At 44.1% G+C, this 23,295-nt stretch overlaps 1 protein-coding gene across 1 annotated transcript in view; it reads left to right on the forward strand.

Moving 5' to 3' along the window:
- Positions 1-23,295, forward strand: part of tgfb2 (transforming growth factor, beta 2) — a 65,337-nt gene that overhangs the window by 12,801 nt on the left and 29,241 nt on the right. The window lies entirely within an intron of this gene.

Raw genomic sequence — 23,295 nt, forward strand, 5'->3', positions numbered from 1 at the left:
CCTGGAGCACCTTGATCTTCTTCGCCTTGAGGAACTTTGATGTAGAGATGGAAGTATGCGATGGAGCACCATCCTGCTGCAAAATTTGACCCCTTGTATGGTTGGGAATGTAAGAGGTAGCTAATACTTCTTGATATTTTAGGCTATTGATATTGCCTTCCACCCTGCAAATCTCTCGCACACCCCCATACTGGATGTAACCCCAGACCATGATTTTTCCGCCACCAAACTTAACTGTTTTCTGGGTGAATCTCGGATCCATGCGGGCTCCAGTAGGTCTCCTGCAATATTTGCGGCGGCTGTGATGTAATTCAACCGAAGATTCATCTGAGAAATCCACCTTCTGCCACTTTTCCAGCGTCCATCCTTTTAGCAGGCTATGGGCCTTGGCAAATGCCACACGTTTTTTAATTGCCTTTTGTTTAGTGCTGGTTTCTGGGCACTGATTCGACCATGGAGGCCATTTCGAGACAGAATTCTACAAACTGTCCTGGTTGACACGGGGACTTGAGGTGACCAGGCCTGGTGGAGCTCTGCTGCAGTGGAAAAGGGGCTGGCCTTGGATTTTCGAGCCAACAAACGGTCCTCCCGAGCAGTTGTCTTGCGGGGTCTGCCGGACCTGGGCTTGTCAAAAACATCTCCAATCTCTTCAAATCTTTTTCTTATTCTTTGTACTTGACGCTGAGACACATTGAAGGTGTCAGCCACCTCAGCAGTGGATCTGGTCTTCAGCCTCTTGATAATCAACGCTTTGGTCTCAGGGTGAATCTTAGGCATGTTGTCAGAGGTCAAGTTGCAGTTGATGTGAAGGTCTGGTGTGCTGGGGTTCTTTTTATACACACCCACTAATTGATTGATCAATTATTGATCACAGGTGAGGCTGTAATCTAGGATTGGGTGCATCATATGACAAGGCGACAAGACTTTTGTCTTTGCAAAAACTGACTCAGTGGGCTTTACCAAGCTGTGAACGTTAGAATGCTTTTCAGCAGTTTCGTTTGGCACCAAAACATTATTTCAAAAGCTGTTGGGATTGAAATTAGCCATTTCTTGTAAAAAAAAAAAAATTGATTACAAATATATTTGAGGGGCACTTAAGGTCAACTTGTACCCAAGCGACAAGACTTTTGTCAGGGACTGTAGTTTCACCTCAGCCACAACATTACCTCCAGCGCAGCCAATCGCATCAGGCCGATCATCCCGTGTCACACGCTCAAGGAACAGAATCTCGCCGACAACTACATCGATCTCGCTCAATTAATTAATCGATCCGGTTTGGCGGCAGCTCTTTTATACATACCATGCTATACTTGCATCTGAAGCCGCTGGTCGCCTCTAGCAGTTCAATCATGGGAAATACTGTTGAACACTAGACCCCAAACTACATTGTTGGGTTTTCGCAGCTAGCTCTTCCCTGAATTGCGAGCTTGTGGCGCGCCATCCCAACTGGCCACCACACACAACTTCGCAGCCCCCCTGCCTTTTTTCTCAGCTCCTAGTAAATGGTGTAGATGGGAAAGGTAGACTGATCCTTTACCAGGGGAATAGAATGGTCCACGATAACGTAGAGAACCTAGGATGCTACACCTTTTAGCTGCTGATTCCTCCAATCCTGCTCCTTTTGTGAAGGGGCCCACGGCAGACCAACCTGTCCCCACAAACCAACCAAGCACAGCCCGTGTAAGTGTCTCAATACCCCAGTTAACGTTACCATAGACCTCTCATCACCCCAGGGCTCCGCTGTCCCAAGCATCTATAGCCTAGTTCCCAGCCCGGACTACCACATGCAGTAAACAACAATCGATCACCCTACATCCCTCATCTGCCTTGCAGGTCAAGGAGCCTGGTCACCTCAGGTAGACGTCACTGCACCTTCAAAGTCCTACCCATCCACCCTGATGGGAAGGACCAATCAGACTTCGTCTGTCGCTCTGGTGCAAGAGGAGACCAAAGAAATTCTGCTTATCCGAAGCACTCTGCAGGATCCTGAGCATCTCCATTGCATGGTTCTTGTGATATTTACACCGCCACGATACTCACTTGAACGCTACTTGAATTCCGGAAGATAAGTTTGGTTTTCTTGCACGCCTTCATGGTGAACGGAGAATCCTGAAATGGAGTGAATCCTTGATAAATACTGTTAAATTGGATCCAGGTTCTAAAAAAAGCAGAACTATATCAAAATCTGTTTACAAACTCACACAGTATGATCCAAGTCTGGCTTAAACAGTTGAATGCTTAAAACAGGCATTTTTGCAATAGGTGTCCGGACTCACACGGACTCGTAACATAGGTGTTGTAATAGTAGGATTTCTCACTAGTGAATAAGATTAGAGTAGAGTAGGGATGGGTATCGTTGGATTTTATCGATGCTAGTACTACTATCGATACTGCTTATCGGTTCAGTTCCTTATCAATACTGCTTATTGGTTCTTTTTGATTATTTTGTGAGAAAAAAAGACAAAAATTAAGAGAATGACATTGCTTTATTAAAAGCTGCTGCTCCGTGTTGTTATAAGTTAGTGTTATAACTTAAAACACACGGCTTGGTGCACTGGGTGTAAATTCAAATCAAAAATGAAGCAGTTGACCCACAATGTTCTGTTGCATATATCTTCTGTATAATCTTGGCATTACTGCTAATGCGCTTCTATGTTTCATAATAAAATTCCCAGGTATACTATGAGATGTATAGTTATATAGACTAATGTTCTGAACTACAGAGCTCCTCCACCAAATTAAGAGCATCTGTCCAATCCCACCCTCAGCCTTCAAGTCAGTGTTATTATTCTGAAATCAACATTCACATAGAAACACTTAAAAGGGAAATTTTGAGATGAGACACTTAAAATGAAAAGTGTAAATTAGGTTAACAGACAAAACATTTTTTGAACACCTTTTTATTCTGTCCTCATTTGTATGTGTTTTTTCACTCTCATGAACTTACTTACTCTCTTCTTTCCTATTCTTCTCCTGTGCAGGACTTATAGAAGCGAGAAATATTAAAAAGTAGGTCAAATAGTTTTCCTTTAAGTCAGTCCCAGTATTTCATCCCTGCAGACCAATAGGTAGTCCCTGTTTCCATTCTCAAATGGTAAAAGTGATTCTGAAGTAGTAAACAGTTGCATCCGGTAATAAATCTGAGTTCCGGGGAATTTGTACACAGAAATATCTCCTCATAAAACCTATACAACTTAAAGTTATGTTTTATCAAAATTACAAGTTTGCAGTAATGGTCTACATGGTAACTGAAATGTTTAAAATATGACACAAAAGATCTAATAATATCTCCATATGTGTGTGAGGAGAAAGAGTTGATGATGGTGATGGGAGTGCCAGTGCTGAAGAGACACATGCACATGTGGATTTTTTCATGCCAGTACATCTGGAAATGCAGTCACAGCTGAATTCCTAACAGCTTGGGATCACAGCGTAATTATTTCACAGCAAATGTTTTCATTTATGTATTCCCACACTTTGAATCTGTTATTGTTCCGCTCATGGACAGAGCTGAATAATATGGCTGCCACCTGTTCAAGTCATGAGAGAGAACAGAGGTTTGGAAACTGAAATAAGAAATTGGTAAAAAGCCTGAGCTGAAGTGGAGTTTTGAGGCGGCCTGAATCCTCACAAACCGACATCAAATGAAACAGTTCTAGCTCAAACCGTTTTTTCCCGTCCTCCAGGTCACATGTTTAACCACTGCAGGTGTCCTGCTCAGCCCCGGCCAAGCCTATAATGACCCTTTCATTTTGCAACCTCCAACTCACTGACAGTGTGTAAAGTTGCCCTGTTAACTCTAATCCAGCTGCAGCTGAATAATCATCAGAAACCATTAAGTCTGGCTCAGTGTGGACTGACCAGAGTTTGGTCAGCTGCGGCTTGTAACTGGCACATGCACAGCTCAGCTGAGGTCAGGAGGCCTGACCTGCGCTTCAAACCTGCTCAATCAACAATGACTCCAGTTATGACCTTGAGGCAAATAGAGCATATCCAGAACTGGCTGAAATAATTCATTCAGATCAATTTTGAGGCTTTTATCAGACAACAGTATGGAAACATGCCAGAGGTCCATCACCATGTTATAATATATGGGGGCGACTGTGGCTCAGTGGAGAGCAGGGTCGTCCACTTAACCCAAAATTGTTCCTGTGGTCTATGAATGTGTATGAATGTTAGTTAGAGTCCTGATGGCAGGTGGCACCTGAGTAGCCCTTGCCATCAGTGTATGAATGGGTGTGAATGGGTGAATGATGATATGTAGTGTAAAAGCGCTTTGAGTGGTCGGAAGACTAGAAAAGCGCTATACATGTTTAGACCAGACACTTTTTTTAACCTCACATTGAAAGTAAAACCTCTTCAACCTTCATTCTCATTCTCTTATTTCTCAAGGTGTTGACATAACCAAAGAAACACCGTGTTGAGTGAAGATTCTGTAGCAACGCCAAAATTATCCACTTCATTACGTTTCCACGCACGCACGCACGCACGCACACACACACACACACACACGCACACACAGACATTAACACAGTAACACAATCAAACACAGAAACTCGCAGTAACCTTGGATATGTAGGCCTACAATATCTTTGACTAGTCATTTTTAGTCAATTATTTCACAACTTTTATGAAGTGCAACTCGAATAATATACAGAGGTCTTTAATCTGGTGACCTCAATGGTGGGTACGGCCATGGTGAAGGTCTGTTGCTTAGCATGGTGAGGATGTTGCTCCACCTGAGTTTGGGTTGCCAATAGCTCTGGTGATGGAGTCACACTTACGGCCATAATCTCTCTGGACCATCAGATAGTTTGTGAGTGGCAGTGCTGGAGACACTGATAAGTGTGTTTAGTTATGTTTAGTTCAATTGAATTGAATTGAATTGAATTGAAGTTATGTTTAGTAATTTCCAAATTCTGTTCTGAATGTATTCCTTTTGTTTAATTATTATTATTATTATTATTTAAAAAAAGCAATTATTTAGTTTTGAAAAAGAACTGATAAGAGTACTGATAAGAACTGAATCCATAAGGAGTATTGATGAGAGTAGCAGTATCGATACAATCATAATAGTCATCCCTGTATACAGCTGAGTTGCATATGTTTTAAGTGCTTTGGGGGTCTTACCTCACAGTAAAATCTGCCCTGTCGTTTTTTTTCCTGAAGCAGAATTTTTTCCAGCGTTGTTTCTGACCATGAGCAGCAGCAACTGAACTACAGTATGTCCTTCCTGCCCTGCAGTAACCAATTTGTTCCAGCCATTATGCTTCACCTGATCTCCCACACCCCCCTGCACACGTTTCCCAACTTCCCCATTTGCCTTGCTATATATATAGACATATAATATCTGCCCATTTCCATTCATTCTCTGCCAGATCTTGTAATGTGCTTACTACTTAGCGTTCCAGCCTTCACATCTGGCTGCCTGACTTCTGACCCTTTGCCTGATCCCTAACTGGATAAGTATTCCTTCTCTTACTAGCCCTCCTATGACTGACCTCAGTCTGTTCAGACCACCAGGTCCAAACTCAGTTACACTGGCCTGTAGCAGTCTATGATGAATAGTTTGATAAAATGTAATTCTATTTTCTAGAAATTACCCCAGTTAGATAATATTTAAGAATGACCACTCTAATCATAGGTTTTGTGCAGCCTAATGCCGTTTTTGCATTGCATTTCCTATGGAAAAGATGTCGTCATGACAGATTAGCCAGAAGTCCGGCACTCAGAGTGGTGCTAACTCTGTCATTGCAGAGCGAAGAGAACCATGAAGCCAGTGGTTTCTGCTGACAAAGCCACCAGTCATAGAGCCAGGGGAGGAGGAGGAGGAGGAGAGCAGCCAAGTACAGCATTCTCAGCGCTCCCCCCCAGGAAGGAAGTCTGCATTGATGGATCCTCACACAGGTTTTTTTTTTACTCAGAGGAAGGCTTTTCACAGTAGTCCGTGTTACACGGTGTTACAAGGATTTTGGACTTACACCGAATACGTTTGTGCCCAAAAAGCAAAAGAGTCTATTTGGCAACATTTCAGATAGAAACCAAATGCTGAAAGGGAAACTGATAATGTTGACTGGTGAAGGTGGATTAAACACCTCTATTCTACAAACACACCTTCAAGCGCACCACCCCTGGATTCCACCTGGCTCAGCTGCGCCACAGATAATTATAAATATGCATTCATATGAAGAACCTGTAGCACTGAGACTAGATTTTGGTATCTGAAGCTTTCTGGTTTTCGTTTGTGGTCTGAGTTGTATCGACCAATCAAGTTGGAGCAGGCTTTGGTTGCATGCTGGTAAACAGTCCGTGTGGAGAGTTAAAGAGCACATTGGCCCAAATATAATCTGGGAGCCCGGAAGTTAGCAACAACTCTGGCTCAGGCTCACTGAAGGTGACCTTTCAGGTGGATCAGCTATTGTCCTTTTAGTGATTTATACCCCAAGTAATTGGTAACACAGGTGTTGGCACTAGTTTATCAATTGATAGGAAAATGATGGGCCCCCGTTTGCTTCCGCTGCACTTTTTAAACTGCACATGGGGGATTTCTGTCTACTGACTGTGTAAATGGATCCTAGATAATAATAATAATAATAATAATAATAATAATAATAATTTTATTTGTATGGCACTTTTCAGGCTAGGAGCACAACGTGCTTTCCATAGGCAGCAAGTCAATAAAAGTACAAAATATTAAGAAATAAAAACATAAAAATAAAAGCACACAATTAAAAGACCGTATAAAATACATTTACAGATTAATCATTTAGAAGCATATAAGGTAGGACAGGTGAAACTACTAAATAAACTTAAAATCAAGTGGTTACACAACAGAGCTATATTTAAAAAAATTAATTGTCAGGAAAAATAGACAAGTCAGTAAAAATGTGTCTTAAGACAGGATTTAAAAGCGGAAACAGTGTCAGCAGAACGAATGTTAATTGGAAGACCGTTCCAGAGCTAAAGTGCTAGTACAGCAAACGCTCGATCACCCTTAGTCTTTAACCTGGACTCTGGAACAGCTAGCAGGCCTAACCCTGTGGATCTGAGAGGCCTTTTTAGACAATAGGGAGTTAAAAGTTCACTGATGTAATCTGGCGCCTGGCCATGCAAAGCCTTGTAAGTAATGAGTAACATTTTCAAATGGATTCTAAAGGAGATTGGTAACCAGTGCAGGGAGGCTAAAACTGGGGTGATGTGAGAAGAGCGTTTGGTCTTTGTCAGCAGTCTGGCTGCACAGTTCTGTACAGTCTGAAGTTTCGCTACATCTCGGGCACTGAGGCAGGTAAACAAGGCATTACAATAGTCCAGTCGTGAGGAAATAAAAGCATGAATGGTTTTCTCTGTATTGCTAAAAGATAACATTTGTCTGATCTTAGAGATATTCCTGAGTTGGTAAAAACATGATTGTACCAATATTTTTGTCTTATGTCCAAAGCTTTGCTCACTGTCAAAAATAACACCCAGGGTTTTAGCACTTGCCTTTAATATTTGAGGTAAGGGGACCAAGCAGTGGCTGGACTTGATTACGGAGGTGCTCAGGGCCAATGAATAATGTGCCCTAATGGAAGCATATACAGAGAGAAAAGAAGTGGTCCGAGAATAGATCCTTGAGGTATGCCACATGTTGTCTGTGCAGTAGATGAGATGAATGAATCAATTGAGACATACCATTTTCTCTTTGACAAATAGGAGGCAAAACACTCCAAAGCTGTTCCAGAAATGCCAGATGCCAAGATCCTTCAGTCTTTTTAATAGCGTTGCGTGATCGATGGTGTTGAAAGTCTGCAGCCATTATTAAGTCATTTGTAACCCTTAGAAGAGCAGTTTCGGTACTGTTTAGCTTGCGAAATCCTGATTTTTTTTTTTTTTTAAAATGCTGTTGGTATGTATTGTTTCCAGAAGTTGTCCTAAAACCAGTTTTTCAAGATTTTTTGAAATGAAGGACAATTTTGAGATTGGTCTAAAATAAAATTTAACTGATGGATCAAGGCCAGGTCCTTTTTAGCAGCGGCTGAAAACAGGCTATTTTAAAATATTCTGGGACACATCCAGAGCAAAGGGAACTGTTTCAAATTTGGAGAAGAGTAGGGCCTATTTCCCCCGACACTTCTCTGAACAATAGGCTTCTCTGAACACTCCTCCAATGAATCGCCACCTTATCGTGGTGGAGGGGTTTGTGTGCCCCAGTGATCCTGAGAGCTGTGTTGTCGGGGGCAATAGCTCCTGGTAGGGTCTCCCAAGGCAAAGTGGTCTCGGGGGAGGGGTCAGACTAAGAGCGATTCACAAAACCCCAATGAATCGGACAATGCGAGGTTGTGGCGCCTCGCCCGGAATAGGGAAACCGGGGCACCCTCCTGGAGCCAGACCCGGTAGGGGAGCTCGCCGGCGAGCGTCTGGTGGCCAGGCCTTGGCACATGGGGCCCGGCCGGGCCCAGCCCAAAAAAGCTACATCATGCCGCCACCCTGTGGGCCCACCACCCGCAGGGATAGGCATTGGGGTCGGGTGCAATGTGAGCTGGGCGGCAGGCTGGGGCGGGAACCTGGGCGTGCTGACCCCCGGCATCACAGACTAGCTCTAGGGACGTGTGTCACACACAATGTCACCTCTCTGGCGGGGAAGGAACCGGAGCTGGTGCGGGAGGTGGAACGCTACCAACTAGATATAGTTGGGCTCACCTCCACGCATAGCACCGGTTCTGGAACCAAACTCCTGGAGAGGGGACTTTTTCCTTTTCCGGAGTTGCCCAGGGTGAGAGGCGCCGGGCGGGTGTGGGGATACTCACAAGCCCCGGCTGAGCGCCGCTGTTCTGGAGTTCTCCCCGGAGAACGAGAGGGTCGCCTCTCTGCGACTGGGAATCGCAGGGGGAAAGTCTCTGACTGTCGTTTGTGCCTATGCACCAAACGGCAGTTCAGAGTACGCAGCCTTCTTGGAGTCCTTGGGTGGTGTTCTGGAAAGGGCGCCGACTGGGGACTCCATAGTTCTTCTGGGAGACTTCAACGCTCACGTGGGTAAAGATGGAGAAACCTGGAGGGGTGTGATTGGGAGGAACGGCCTGCCCGATCTGAACCCGAGTGGTGCTTTGTTGTTGGACTTCTGTGCTAGTCATGGACTGTCCATAACAAACACCATGTTTGAGCATAGGGAGGTTCATAAGTGTACTTGGTACCAGAACACCCTAGGCCAAAGGTCTATGATCGACTTTGTAGTTGTGTCATCAGACCTGCGGCCGTATGTCTTGGACACTCGGGTGAAGAGAGGAGCAGAGCTGTCAACTGATCACCACCTGGTGGTGAGTCGGATCAGGTGGCGGGGGAGGCTGCCGGACAGACCCGGTAAACCCAAAACGTGTAGTGAGGGTGAACTGGGAACGTCTGGCTGAGGATCCTGTCCGCAAGGTCTTCAACTCCCACCTCTGGAATAATTTCTCGTGCATCCCGGGGGAGGCTGGGGACATGGAATCCGAGTGGGCCATGTTCAAATCCTCCATTGTGGAAGCTGCTGCTAGGAGTTGTGGTCGGAAGGCAATCGGTGCCTGTCGTGGCGGCAATCCGAGAACCCGCTGGTGGACACCAGTGGTGAAGGAGGCCGTCAAGATGAAGAAGGAGGCCTTTCGGGCTTGGTTGGCCGAGGGGTCTCCTGAATCAGCAGGCAGGTACCGGTTGGCCAGAAGGGCTGCAGCTGCGGCGGTTGCTGAGGCAAAAACCCGGGTGTGGGAGGAGTTCGGCGAGGCCATGGAGAAGGACTTTCGAATGGCCTCAAGGAACTTCTGGCAAACCGTGAGACGACTCAGAAAGGGGAAACAGGGCTTTTCTCAGGCTGTGCTCAGCAGGGGGAGAACTGCAGACCCGGACTGGGGATATTGTCGAGCGGTGGAAAGAACACTTTGAGGAACTCCTGAACCCGACCAACACGTCCTCTGTGGAAGAGGCAGAGTCTGAAGACTCAGGGGAAGACTCGTCCATATACCTGGCGGAGGTCGTTGAGGTAGTTAAAAAGCTCTTCAGCGGCAAAGCGCCAGGAGTGGATGAGATTCGACCGGAGATGCTAAAGGCTCTGGACATTGTTGGGCTGTCTTGGTTGACACGTCTCTTCACTGTCGCGTGGAAGTCGGGTACAGTGCCTGTGGAGTGGCAGACCGGGGTGGTGGTTCCCATTTTCAAAAGGGGGACCGGAGAGTGTGCTCCAATTATAGGGGTATCACACTGCTCAGCCTCCCCGGGAAAGTTTACTCCAGGGTGCTGGAAAGGAGGCTCCGTCCGATTGTCGAACCTCGGATTCAGGAGGAGCAATGCGGATTCCGTCCTGGACGTGGATGGGCGGACCTCTTTACCCTTGCAGGTCTGTTGGAGGGTGCATGGGAGTTTGCTCATCCAGTCTACATGTGTTTTGTGGACTTGGAGAAGGCCTTCGACCGTGTCCCTCGGGGAGTCCTGTGGGGGGTACTGCGGGAATATGGGGTACCTGGTTCGTTACTACGAGCCATTCGGTCCTTGTATGACCAAAGTGAGAGCTGTGTCCGGATACTCGGCACAAAGTCGAGCTTGTTCCCAGTGCGTGTTGGCCTCCGCCAGGGCTGCCCATTGTCACCAATCCTGTTTGTGATTTTCATGGACAGGATTTCAAGGCGCAGCCGGGGGGAGGAGAGTTTCCGGTTTGGTGACCTCAGAATCGCATCCCTGCTTTTTGCAGATGATGTGGTTCTGTTGGCTTCTTCAGAACGTGACCTTCAGCACGTACTGGGGCGGTTCACAGCCGAGTGTGAAGCGGTCGGGATGAGAGTCAGTACCTCCAAGTCTGAGGCCATGGTTCTCTTCCGGAAAACGGTGGATTGCACCCTCTGGGTTAGGAGTGAGTCACTGCCCCAAGTGAGGGAGTTCAAGTATCTCGGGATCTTATTCACGAGTGAGGGTAAAATGGAGCGGGAGATGGACAGGCGGTTCGGTGCAGCGTCAGCAGTGATGCGGGCGTTGTACCGGACCGTTTTGGTGAAGAAGGAGCTGAGCCGTAAGGCAAAGCTCTCGATTTACCAGTCCATCTACGTTCCAACCCTCACCTATGGTCATGAGCTTTGGGTAGTGACCGAAAGAATGAGATTGCGAATACAAGCGGCTGAAATGAGCTTCCTTCGTAGGGTGGCTGGGCTCAGCCTTAGAGATAGGGTGAGGAGCTCAGACATCCGGAGGGAGCTCGAAGTAGAGCCGCTGCTCCTTCGCATCGAAAGGGGCCAGCTGAGGTGGCTCGGGCATCTGATCAGGATGCCTCCTGGACGCCTCCCTTTAGAGGTTTTCCAGGCACGTCCAACTGGTAAGAGGCCCCGGGGTAGACCCAGAACACGCTGGAGAGATTATATATCTCGTCTGGCCTGGGAACGCCTCGGGGGTTCCCCAGGAGGAGCTGGAAAGTGTTGCTGGGGAGAAGGACGTCTGGAGGACCCTCCTTAGCTTGCTGACCCGGCCCCGGATAAGCGGAAGGAAATGGATGGATGGATGGATGGACTTCTCTGAACAGTTTTGCTGGAATGATATCCAGTCCTGTTATAGTAAAAGAATCTGAACTATTTTTAAGAAAAGGGCTTTGCTATATTTTGTAGATCAGATAGAAATATAAATTTGTTTGCAAAATAATGAGACGATAAGTTAGTGTTCGTATGAGTTTAGTTTAGGGGGAATCTACCTCTAACTGGTTGTGTTAACATTCACCATGAAGGTGTTATTAGAACTAATGTGTTTATGTTATATGGATCTTCATATCCCAATCATGAACATATCTGTATTAATACAATCAGGATATTTTTAAGTAACCATAGAATTGTTTAAAGCACCAGAGGAAACTATTAAATCAGCTAACTGATGGTTATATATTTTGTCCTAATTATCCGGTTCAAGGTATTTTTGATATACACAGTGTCGGTCAAAGTTTCCATATCAACTGGCTGAAAGGTGTCTACAGGATCCTTAAAAAGTCTTAAATAGTCTTAAATTTCATTGTCCAAAATGAAGACCAATTAATCCTTAAATCCGTCGTTCAAAGGTCTTAAAAATGCCACAGACACAATAAACAAGATTGTTTTATTTTGTTTGGAAATCTTTGGTTAGAATTAAGCAAATTTGTAATTAGTGTTTTGCATTTTAGCATAACGGAGATCAGAATAAGCGAAACCACCAACAATCATTCAGTTGTGCCGAGGGGGCAGGGGCTAGTTTCCGGTATGCACATTAGCAGCTTGAAGGCCAGTAGCTAGCAGAACGGCAGACATGGGGAAGTGTAAATTTAAAGTTAGCTGGATGGATAATGCTCAATTGCGACATGGTTAAGACCGGTTCAAGGCTGTAACTATGAGGCCTTGTTGTACACTGTGCAGGAAGCTCTTTAAACTCGGCTCAATGGGAATTAAAGCTGTGGAATTGCATATGCACAGTGAGAAGCACAAAGCAGCTGCGAAAACCTGCGAACAGACACCTGTCATTTCTCAGTTCTGCTCCGTCTCATCAGTACCACAGACTTCAGCTCCATCTCCGACACCAGCAGCGACGGCAACACCAGTTACAGTAAAAGACCTCAGAGCAACCTTCGGGTCAACCGCTACTCTTCAGGCAGAGGTACTGTGGTGTCTGCACAGCGTAACAAAACACCAGTCCTACAACGCCAATGAAGGAGTCGGGGACATTTTCCGAGCTATGTTTCCCGACTCTGAAATCGCTAAAAACTTTACGTGTGGTAAAGACAAATCAGCCTATGTCACAAAATTTGGTTTGGCCCCTTACATCATTAAACTCCTTGTCGCCGATGTCAACAAAGACAGATCTTGTTAATACTGTAATGTTTGTTTTTGTCAAATACAACAAGCACTTTCATTTGTTTGAAAAGTCAGTTTACATCAGCAGTTACAAAGTGCCTGTTCTGCCTACAGAGCAGTGATCTTGATGTTTGTTATTTTTCAGCACTTTCAGTTTCAATAAATGTGACAAAACTATTTGCAATGTGGTCACATACTTTTTGCTATTCCGTGAATGTAAGGTCTTAAATTTGATCAAAGTGGCCTTAAAAAAAGTCTTAAAAAGTCTTAAATGTTGCTTTAAGCCTGCAGATACCCTGTCTAGCAAATGCAGACATGGACAAGGAAGAAACACGGGAGAAGCTGGAATGGCGATGTTTGCTCGAATTTGGTGAATTTTGTTGAGAAAGAAGGATAGAAATTTCTCACAGTCAGCAGCAGAGGAAGCTGAAGGACTCAAAGTGGGAGGTTTGACAAGCTGATTAATAGTTGAAAATAAAAATTTGGAATTGTGCTGATTGGTGGTTATTATCTCAGAGAAATATTGGTCTCTTGCCTCTTTTACTTTTTGATTGTAGATGATAAGTTGATCTTTCATTTGTAGGTAGTAGACCTGGAGTTTGCTTGTCTTCCATTTCCGTTCTGTCCTCCTGCAAGCCCTTTTGAGGTTACGAATGTCCTCATTGACTCATGGGAGAGATGTGACAATTTTTCTTGTTTTAGTTGTAAGTGGGGCTACAGTGTCCGTTGTAGTTCCGCAAATTTGATTTAATTTCCCTACCAGGTTGTTTATATCTGAATAAAAAGTGAAGTTGGGATTTTTTTGTTAAAAAGTAAACAGAGTTCATCAGCCGTATGTTCAGCAACTACCCGAAACCGAGTGTTTGGTGCAGACTGCAACTGGGTACAAATAAAATACACTGGTGGTCAGAGATGAAGAGGTCCATCCTAGACACATGTAACCAAAAAAAAAGTTATCGGGGTTTAGGTTCAAACAAGGGAAACGCTGCAGGAAATCAGGAGAAAAAACAACAATTTGTGCTATACTAACTTGAATCATTGCTTCCTCTCCTTTAAATCAGAGGATGACCAACAGAGGACAATCACCCATAGACTGTGTACTTCTTTACCTGTGTTAACATAGCATGATTTAGAGCTTTGCTGTTGGTATTTGAGGTAATGGGAGTGAAGATTAATGAAGTAACTGATTACAGGAATTGGGGTCCCTGTGTTGGCTGTGTGTGACAGCTCTCATGTGACATCAGCTTTTCTCTCTGTGGGAGGAACTGCATGAAAGAGTAGCGTCCATGTTACTGTGCGTGTACGCATGTGTGGTGATGTGACATCACTGGCCCCGCTCCTGTCTTAGTCCCGTCAATGTGATGGAGCAATGCCGCACACACAAACACACTCAGAGACAGACCACAGCGGCGCCAGTTGTGGTGGATCCTTTTCATGTCAATTTGGAGAAAAAAGTGGTAATGTGGGCTGACTCTGCTGTATACCGCTGCCTGCAGGCAGTCCAGCAGTGATTTGCTAACGGCCCATACTGTCAACCTCTGGAATTTTCCTGCAGATCTCCTTTTACTAGAATAATAACTGTATTTCAACTGGCAGTCCACTTACTGCACTGTCTGTGAGTATTTAAATGTGTTTACTGAGCATTATCTGTGCATATATGCAGGCTGCTCCCATCCAGCGTTCGTAGCTATACCTACAAAAAAGTATGTGGTGTAATAGGTAATCATGAACCACCACAAACAAAAACGCACCAAATATGAGAATTTTTTTCCCTAAGATATCATATGACTGTTAATATGTTCATATATGTCAAGTGGTAAAGATTTAACAATGATACTTCAACACTCCTTTACAAGAGTGGAATGAGGTGATCCCAAACTCTATTAGTCTATTAGTACAGAGCCAGACTCAGCACATGGTTAGCCTAGCTTAGCATAAAGACTGGAAGCAAATGGAAACAGCTAGCCTAGCTCTGTCCAAAGTTCAAAAACACACCAAGAACACCTCTAAAGCTCACTGCTGTTGTTTTTCGTTTGTTGCTGCTCTCTAGACACTTCTCGTTTTGGTCCATGACAACCAACCTGGTAACTTCACTGTGACAAAAATACTGCAGGAGTGTTGTTCGTCAAGAAATGGTTCCAGCATGTTATTCCCTCTCAAACCACAAAATGTTTCCACACTCTGCTCCGTACTTAAAACACACCACGAGACTGATATCCATCTGAACTCACCCTCGGTAAAAAGGAAAATGGAGAATTGCAATGACAGTTTTTGTACCTTTCCAAAGCAGATGATCTATGACAATTCCAGCCACCTAACGCAGTGAATGTTCAGGTGTGTGGAGGTGTGAAAGTGAGCAAGGTTTGAACTCCTCACAAGCTTTACTCTAGGCTACTTCTGTTGCTTTTTGTGTGAACCACGAGGACAACTCCATGAATGCTTCTCCAGTGGACTTCCTGAAAGTGTGCTCTGTTATCCCCATGTGTGCAATTCATTACGTGGAGCCCACAGCGACACAGAGTTCTTGGAGAGGCACTGCGATGCTATGGGGGGAGGCTATGACGGCAGGCTTATCACCCTAGAGTGAACCGGTGGAAACACTTAAGGCGTTAGTGGGTGGATGACACGTTGGACAACAACACACTGTTTGCCTGAGGCACACTGAGGCTGTCAGGCCCTGCTGTGAGATCAGTGCAGTGCAGCGCCAATGTGGTAGAGGTTCCTACCTGATCATTCAGTAGACCTAGTTAGTATATTCACGCCTGTGTTATTTCAATACTTTTGTCAGACTACATAGATTATCTGTCTCGTTCTACTTGAAGGAGCTGCCAACTTATTACATTCAGTCAGTCTTTCAGTGCAGAGTGATAATTTTTGTATTGAGTATCAAATATTGGGATCAGCCTTGAAGAAACCAGATATCAGTCCAACCCGAGTACTGAGCTCTATTAGTGAATGTCCATCAGGGCTCGTGGATGTTGAGTGTGTGTCTGCCATCAGCGTGGCCTCTGCTCAATGAATCCAGTGTTGTGTTAAAGCACAGCGGACTCATTCATGGGGCTCCGAGCAGTTTAAGTAAACAGTTCGCCTTCAGCCGGTCCTCCAGAGCTGGAAGTGTGACTTTCTCCGAAACAAGACAGAGCATTGTTGGTCATGTTCATCTGCCTCAGCTACTCACACTGCATACTGTTCAATGTTGGCCAGTGAGTAGCAGCCATTAAACATGTTTATGTGTGCTTGTTTGATCAAAGCTTTGCTTTAGAGTTCATTCAGGTCACATGCTTATCATAGAGCAGCGCTGCCCGTACAGTTTGTGGCCATAAAGAGCGCTACAGCCGAGAACCCTTCGGTTGCATTGAGAGGGGACCGTATTAACTGCACACCCTTTTCACTCATGGTTAGACCTTTGTAAGACAACATTTGATAATAAGTTTACACTTACAAATCTACAATGTCGAACGGCATGCTGGGTAAAATTATAGCTGACAGTTAGAAGCATAACAGTCTGTTAACAGCTTGGAGAGGCTCAGTCACTACAACACATTGAAGAACAGAACAGATAGATGGAGGATGAAGGAGGAGAAACCAGAGATTCTCTAGAAGAACTTGTGTCCTAGAGAGGAGCTGTGTTTTTGTAGCCACTGTTGTTTCCAGTAGTGCTAACATTAGCCTCATCCATCACCTCAGCACAGAAAGTGTTGGAAGACAGAGAGTGAGATTGTGGTCGTCGGACTTGAGGCCGTCAGTAGCGCCAATGAAACAGCGAGGTCAAAGGTCAGACATTGATTGAAGAGACATTTGCATGAGACACTGCACATGACAGGAAAAGGAAGCGGTGCAGTGACAGTACGTACGCAACAACAATGCACCAAGAAGGACATGGCCCTGCTACCGACAGCCGAGAAGGACGTCAGATCCATGATTAAAACACTGGATTAGAGGTACCGTCATGTCTTGACGGGGCAAAAATACTTCAGCCAATCTGCTATCCTGACATTATACCAACAACTCCGACGCCCAATTTTCTACTACAGACCAGTGGTCAGTTTATAGTGCTTATACAACTATCCTAAAATAATTGCTTTTGAAAAGAAAGCTGCATATATGTAATATAACAATTGCAATGGTATCTTAATGCGCTGCATACTATTGTGTCCTTTTTTCTATATTGATACTTTGGGAACATTGTAATTTTAAAAACGTTCATACCCATGAAGCCACATTGAATTGAATTCTTGACATATCTAACTTATTTATTTTAAAGTTATTGTGTTTAAATATTGCAGTCTGCACGATAAGAATTGTTACATTCTGATTTCTTAGTATATTGTATAATTTTGTGGGGCCGGGCAAACCCTATAGTAATTATTGCCCTGGGCTAGACGGCCTTCCGTGTGGAGTTTTCATGTTCTCCCCCGTGTCAGCGTGGGTTCTCTCAGGGTTCTCCGCTTCCTCCCACAGTCCAAAGACATGCAGCTTAGGACTCTAAATTGCCCGTAGGTGTGCATGTGAGTGTGAATGGTTGTCTGTCTCTGTATGTCAGTCCTGTGATAGACTGGGGACCTGTCCAGGTGAACCCTTCCTTCACCCAATGACAGCTGAGATCGGCTCCAGCCCCCCCGCGACCCTTAACAGGATTTGGGGCGGCTGTGGCACATGAGGTAGAGCGCTTGTCCCGTAACCACAAGGTTGGTGGTTCAAACCCCTCTACCGGCAACATGCCGAGGTGTCCTTGAGCGAGACACCTAACCCCAAGTTGCTCCCCGGGCGCTTCATTGCAGCCCACTGCTCCTCCGGGATGGGTTAAATGCAGAGAAATAATTTCCCCATTGTGGGACTAATAAAGGATTGATTATTATTATTATTATAAGCGGTTACGGATAATGAATTAATGAATAAGCTACCATAAACCTACATAAAAGGCACAGTCATGCCAAAAAGATACACTGTGGTTTCCGTGAAACGAGCAAATTTTTTAAAACACCGTGATAGTAATTTTTTGCATACCCCCGACCACTACCTTGGGTGTAAAGTCCACCATCCACCTTCCTCTGTTCCTCTGGGATAGACCAGGACCGGTCCTCTGGCCAAAATGTGTGTACGGATAGTCTCCAGTCTCCCATGACTCTGAACAGGATTTGCTAGGTTTGCTCAGGGAAATTGGCTAGAGAAATGCTTCTTGGTCTTTGGAAGATTTGGGTTTGCTCCAAATGTAACAACTCCTGGTTTGAGCAAAGGTGGTGCAGCATCCCAATAAAAGAAACTGTCCTCATAGCGGAGTTGCCAGGTTTGTACATTGCTGTTACTCTGAGCAGAACCAGGAGATTCATGAATGTGTTGATGAAAACCGCTAACAAAGAAGATACCTCGTAGACATAGACCCTGCTGGAGTTGTTGGGCAATACTGGAGTAAACCATAGTGCCTGATAATAAATGGAAACCCCATCAGGAAAGACATGAAGGGAGATAGACTCTTCAGAGGCAGACATGTTGAAAGACGGCAGCATATGAGATATTTCACACGTGGCTGCGATAATCTTGAGAGCTGGCTGTACAAACAGTCAGAAGTTGAAACAGACAGTGAGGCTTCATTCTTCTGCTGCAGTGGGTTTCTGTCTAGTCACTTACATGTATACCTCAAATCCACAAAAGATGTAACATTTTATCACCAAGCAGAGCAAAAGGATTCCTCAGAGCTCGCCAACAAGTAAATGACACACAGTGACAAAATAAATTAGTTGAATCATATGCTTTGGCCTTCACTGTTACCAGGGTGATACAAGTCTGCTCTCATGTTAGCCATTCAGATGGACTGCAGCATCATCGTATTACATGTAGGTGAGGTGCATGTGATACGTTCATGCCCCTCTAAGTTAACCTGTCACCTAAATTACACAGTTTGCATTTCAACATACGCACACTGCTGGAAGCACCGTAACCTACTCTTTCTAATGTCCATCGAGGAGAAATGGCCATTAATCCACTTCAATAAAAGAGAACTTTAAATCTCATCTCATAATCATCAGAATCAACAGACATTTTGTTGATTACTGTCAGCTCATCCATCACAGCATGGCATGAAGAGCATTAGGCTAAAAACAGTGGTATAGATAGTTTTTATCTTAATATCCAGACATTGGACTTCGGTGGATGGAATCTGCCAAAAGAAAAGTAATAAAAATGAAATGACTTGATAAATAAATGTATAGGCCATTAAATGTACAAAATAGGAAATAAATGTAGGCATTAATCAATTTATATTCCAGTTTCCATTTGTTTCTTTATCTATTTACCTTTGTATTAATTCCTGTATTTACCACTCTTCTATTTGTTTCTCCCTTTTATTTATTTATTTTCATTAAATTAAAACCACATTTACTTATTTATCTGGCATTTTTTATCTTTTGCATTTTTACCCCGATTGATTTCCCCAAACTCTGTATTCATTTCTTTTTACATTTCTTTTTGCATTTGTACTATGTTATGCAGATGAGGGGGCTCTCATTCAAAGTGTGTCATGGGGTCAACTTTTCACTGCATTAATCTACTATACATGCGAGCTAGCTAGTTAAGTCAATAGTGTCACATTAAGACTCATTCCTCAGCTTTTAAAGAAAAATCATGCAATATGCATTTGTGACTTGTATTTTTGTAAGATGACCTCAGTTATTCTAAACCATTAATATCAGCATTTATCTAGACTCATTTTTCACTATACAGAAAACAGAAAATTAGGCTGTCTGCATGATTTCTAACAACTTCTGTGTTCTGAATATAGATATTTTTGTTAAATAAAGAGGTTCAGATATTAGTATGAGTTACAGCCCTAATTGTAGAAAACTTTAAGTACCTAGGACTATTCTAAGATAGTCAACTTTGTTTCACTGTGAATTTTTCCAAGATAGTATGCTATAAATCTCTCATTGAAAGTGTTCTTTCAAACCATATCAATACATAGTATCATCCTCTGTTCACCAGATTTGAGAAGCTAAACTCTGGAAGGTACAGGATGCATCTGAATACAATGTACGTAGGAATTATTCTGCAGTTAGTCGACTACATCTTCTTTTTAGTTTTATGACATGGGAGTATTCACATTGTCAGGGTTGCCTTCATGTGTTGTGTAATTTTAATGTTTTTCTCAACTGAACAGTTTTCCATTCTTGTGGTCAGTTGTCTGACGTTGTCTTCTATTTTATTCTATGGGGGAAAAAAATTCTTCAGTTTGAAACAGCGTCTGAAAGCAATATAGGGAAAGGTATGAAAGAAAATGTCTCTCTTTTGCTATGTCCATTGGCTACTGTCTCTGTCTCTTAATACTTATTTATATTGCCATAATGGTTGTTATTCAGAGACTATTATCAAAGAAGTAGCCAAAACTGTCCATATTTAAAGAAACTGAGCTTAAAAAACTCTCTTCTTTCTCTTTGTTGGCCTCTGTCAGCTGGTCCCAGTCCATGTGTCTGGCTGGTTGCTGTGGTTGTATACTCTCCCTAAACAAACCACAGTGTCTTGCTATCCTGGGCTTCTGCCTTACGTTACAACCATCAATTCAAGACCTCCGGGCCTCCTAATTCATCGTGCTGTGGGACTCTGTCAAACACTCCACCGCACACATGGTTTCCAGTAATTTTGCTGTACATTGTGTGTGTTCAGCAACATTTGTCAGACATGGCAACACGTGTGGCTGTCAGTGCTGCGCGTGTCACCCTGGTCCTGTGTAAGCGTACGTCACTTCCACACACATGGTTTTCAGTAGTACATGAGGGGGATTGTACTGCTGCTACTGTGCGTGGCTGCTGTCAAACAGAGGGAGTGCATGTGGCTGTGGGTGCCAGGGTTCAACTGACCTGGCTTTTAAAAGTCTGATGCCTGTAGGAATACCTGGCTTTTAAAAGTCTGATGCCTGTAGGAATATCAAGACCATATTGACTCATAGTCCTGCCCCTACACATTGGCCCCGCCCCTTTTGTCACACAGGAACTGTTTGACACAGACATTTGTGTGTTGTATCATTCCACTCAGCAGAGACTTTGGCCGTTTCTCAATACCAAGTATGGTCAAGTGTGGACTTGCAAACTTGCAAGTTCAGACTTGGATAGTTCGACTCGGGAGTACAAACTCCCGAGGATGGGAGGACGCAGTACGGTCATTTTGCAATTGGAACAGCAGCGAACTTGATGACGTCACCAACGTCACGACGTCACCAACTCAGCTCGTCGGTCCCGCCTACTCCGGTTATCTTCAGTCATATATATTGACAATAAAACGAAATATGATATAAAACACAACCCTGCCTTTTTTCGTTTTCATTTAGAAAATATTAAAATATTAATATGTATATATTTTGTGTTACATCTGCAACCACAACCACAGAGACACCGGAGCCAGCGGCACATCTGGAGAGGCCTTGCCGAGATAAGGCTGCTGTCAACGGGCTACATGAGCATCACCGCCCGGTCTCCTCTCTGGTCCTCTCATATCTCCGACAAACGTCGGCGCTGTTTTCAAACAGGCTCTATCTTGATAAATTGACCGCATATTTTAAGTCTTAACAACTACATTCTCGCTTAAAAAAATGTTAAAACTAAATTCCGTTACACAACAACAGCAGTATTTAGACAATGATAACTGACAGTTGTGAGCCGTCTCCGCCACTGTCGTCTCTTGTTTGCTGGTGAAATGCATTCTGGGATACTTGGCTGTCCAAAGTCCACACAAGTCTCCTCCGATGCATCCCCGATATAATGGGCGGAGCAAGGACACTTCCGGGTATTTGGACCGTACTTGGCTGAATGCGAACTTGTGTATTGGAACAGTACTTGGGCCGCGCTAGATGACGTTTCACAAGTTCAGGAGGACACAAGTACAGAGAAGTTCACTTATTGAGAAACGGCCTTGTGTTTAATGGCTTGGGTTTCCCCATCCCCTACCACTTAGCCCCGCCCCCTTTCAGAACAAATTGACCGTTACTTGTATTATCTTATGTGACATATCATTCCAGTCAGCAGAGACTCCCTGTTTCTATGGTGAGGATTACCCCCCCCCCCACACACACACACACACACACACACACAAATCAAATGATCAAGTTCTTTATAAATGAAATATTTATTAGACAAACAAAAGTACTAAACTACTAAACATAAAATAAACAGAATAAAGGGAAAGAATAACGAATAAAATGAAGAGTAAACAGAATTATGAACCACAACTAATGAAAAGGATTGAATGTGACCAGGTAGAATGAGTGACTTATATCATTGACTGATTAATCAACTTCGTCGATTGACGTTTTACATTACATTATTGTAGTTCAAATGATTTAGGCACCGTTCAGCAGCTGAGAGTTTGAGAAGCACCAGGGAAGATTGTGAAGCATCTTTGTATTAGTTTAAGTTAAATCAAATTTTGATCTTTTGGTCCAAGATATTTATTTCTAAGGTTATTTTATAACATGACTTAAATTTACTTGGTCTAGGAACATCAAACTCGTTTACATCTGGAAATGGTGTCACCTGACGGCTCTGATGGGCAGATTGGAGGTAAAGCTGCATGGAATGGCGGCTGTTCCTCTGAAGGCCTCTGCATCTGGTTGGATGATTGTAGTTCGTTGAATCACACTCTTCCATCTCTCGCTCGGTGGCAGTTGATTCGGCTTTCTCTGATGTCTTCGTAACCTGGTCGTCTTCTTCGGCGAGGTTCGACTTGAACCGTTCTTCCTCGTCTTCATCCCTCTCGGCACGAGGATGAGTCGTCTCTTCACCCCTCTTTGTAGCAGCAGGGGTCATTAGGGCTTCTTGGCCAGTTTAGGAGTCGGTTGCTCTCAATAGTTGCTGGAATTAATCTTCAGCATGTTGGTACATCGCAGGTCGGAGCTGCATGGCACATTAGACGACACAGGAGGGCCGTAGTTAGACCAGGAACGGAATACCAGAGAAGAGGCAGAACCGGCAGAACCACGAGGGAGATCTGATGTGCAGGATTCAAATTCAATCAATCATATTTGTAGTATTTCAGAAACCAGGTGGAGGAAGGCACTTCTTCAGGTAGTTGCTTCTTAGGCCGGCTGGAGGTCCTCTCAGCCTGTGGAGAGGTCCCTGCTCACAGTGGCCTTCCAGCCTGCAGATGGACAGAGCTGCGCTAATAAATGAATGGATAACATTAATATTAACATTTCAGCACTCATCAATGTCCTGTGTGAGACACAAGAACGAGGCAGGGGGGGAAACATCTCTCCCCCCCTCTGTTGTCCTGTGCTGGGGTTGAGATAAGGTTATATGGCAGGAAACTAAGAGAATTGCAGACAGAGTTAGCTATCATGAAGTTAACTATCCATAACTTTATAAACTCAGATGTTTTAATACAGATTATAAGATATAAGAACTTACTATGACCAGAACTAAAATATCAAGTAAAGGTTTCTTTAACTTGTTTATTACAATTGGATGCCCTTCTTTGTCCTCAGGAATGTGAATGCTCATAAAACCCAGAA

The sequence above is a fragment of the Anoplopoma fimbria genome, chromosome 20 (assembly GCF_027596085.1).
Source record: "Anoplopoma fimbria isolate UVic2021 breed Golden Eagle Sablefish chromosome 20, Afim_UVic_2022, whole genome shotgun sequence".
In the NCBI taxonomy this organism is placed as follows: Eukaryota; Metazoa; Chordata; class Actinopteri; order Perciformes; family Anoplopomatidae; genus Anoplopoma; species Anoplopoma fimbria.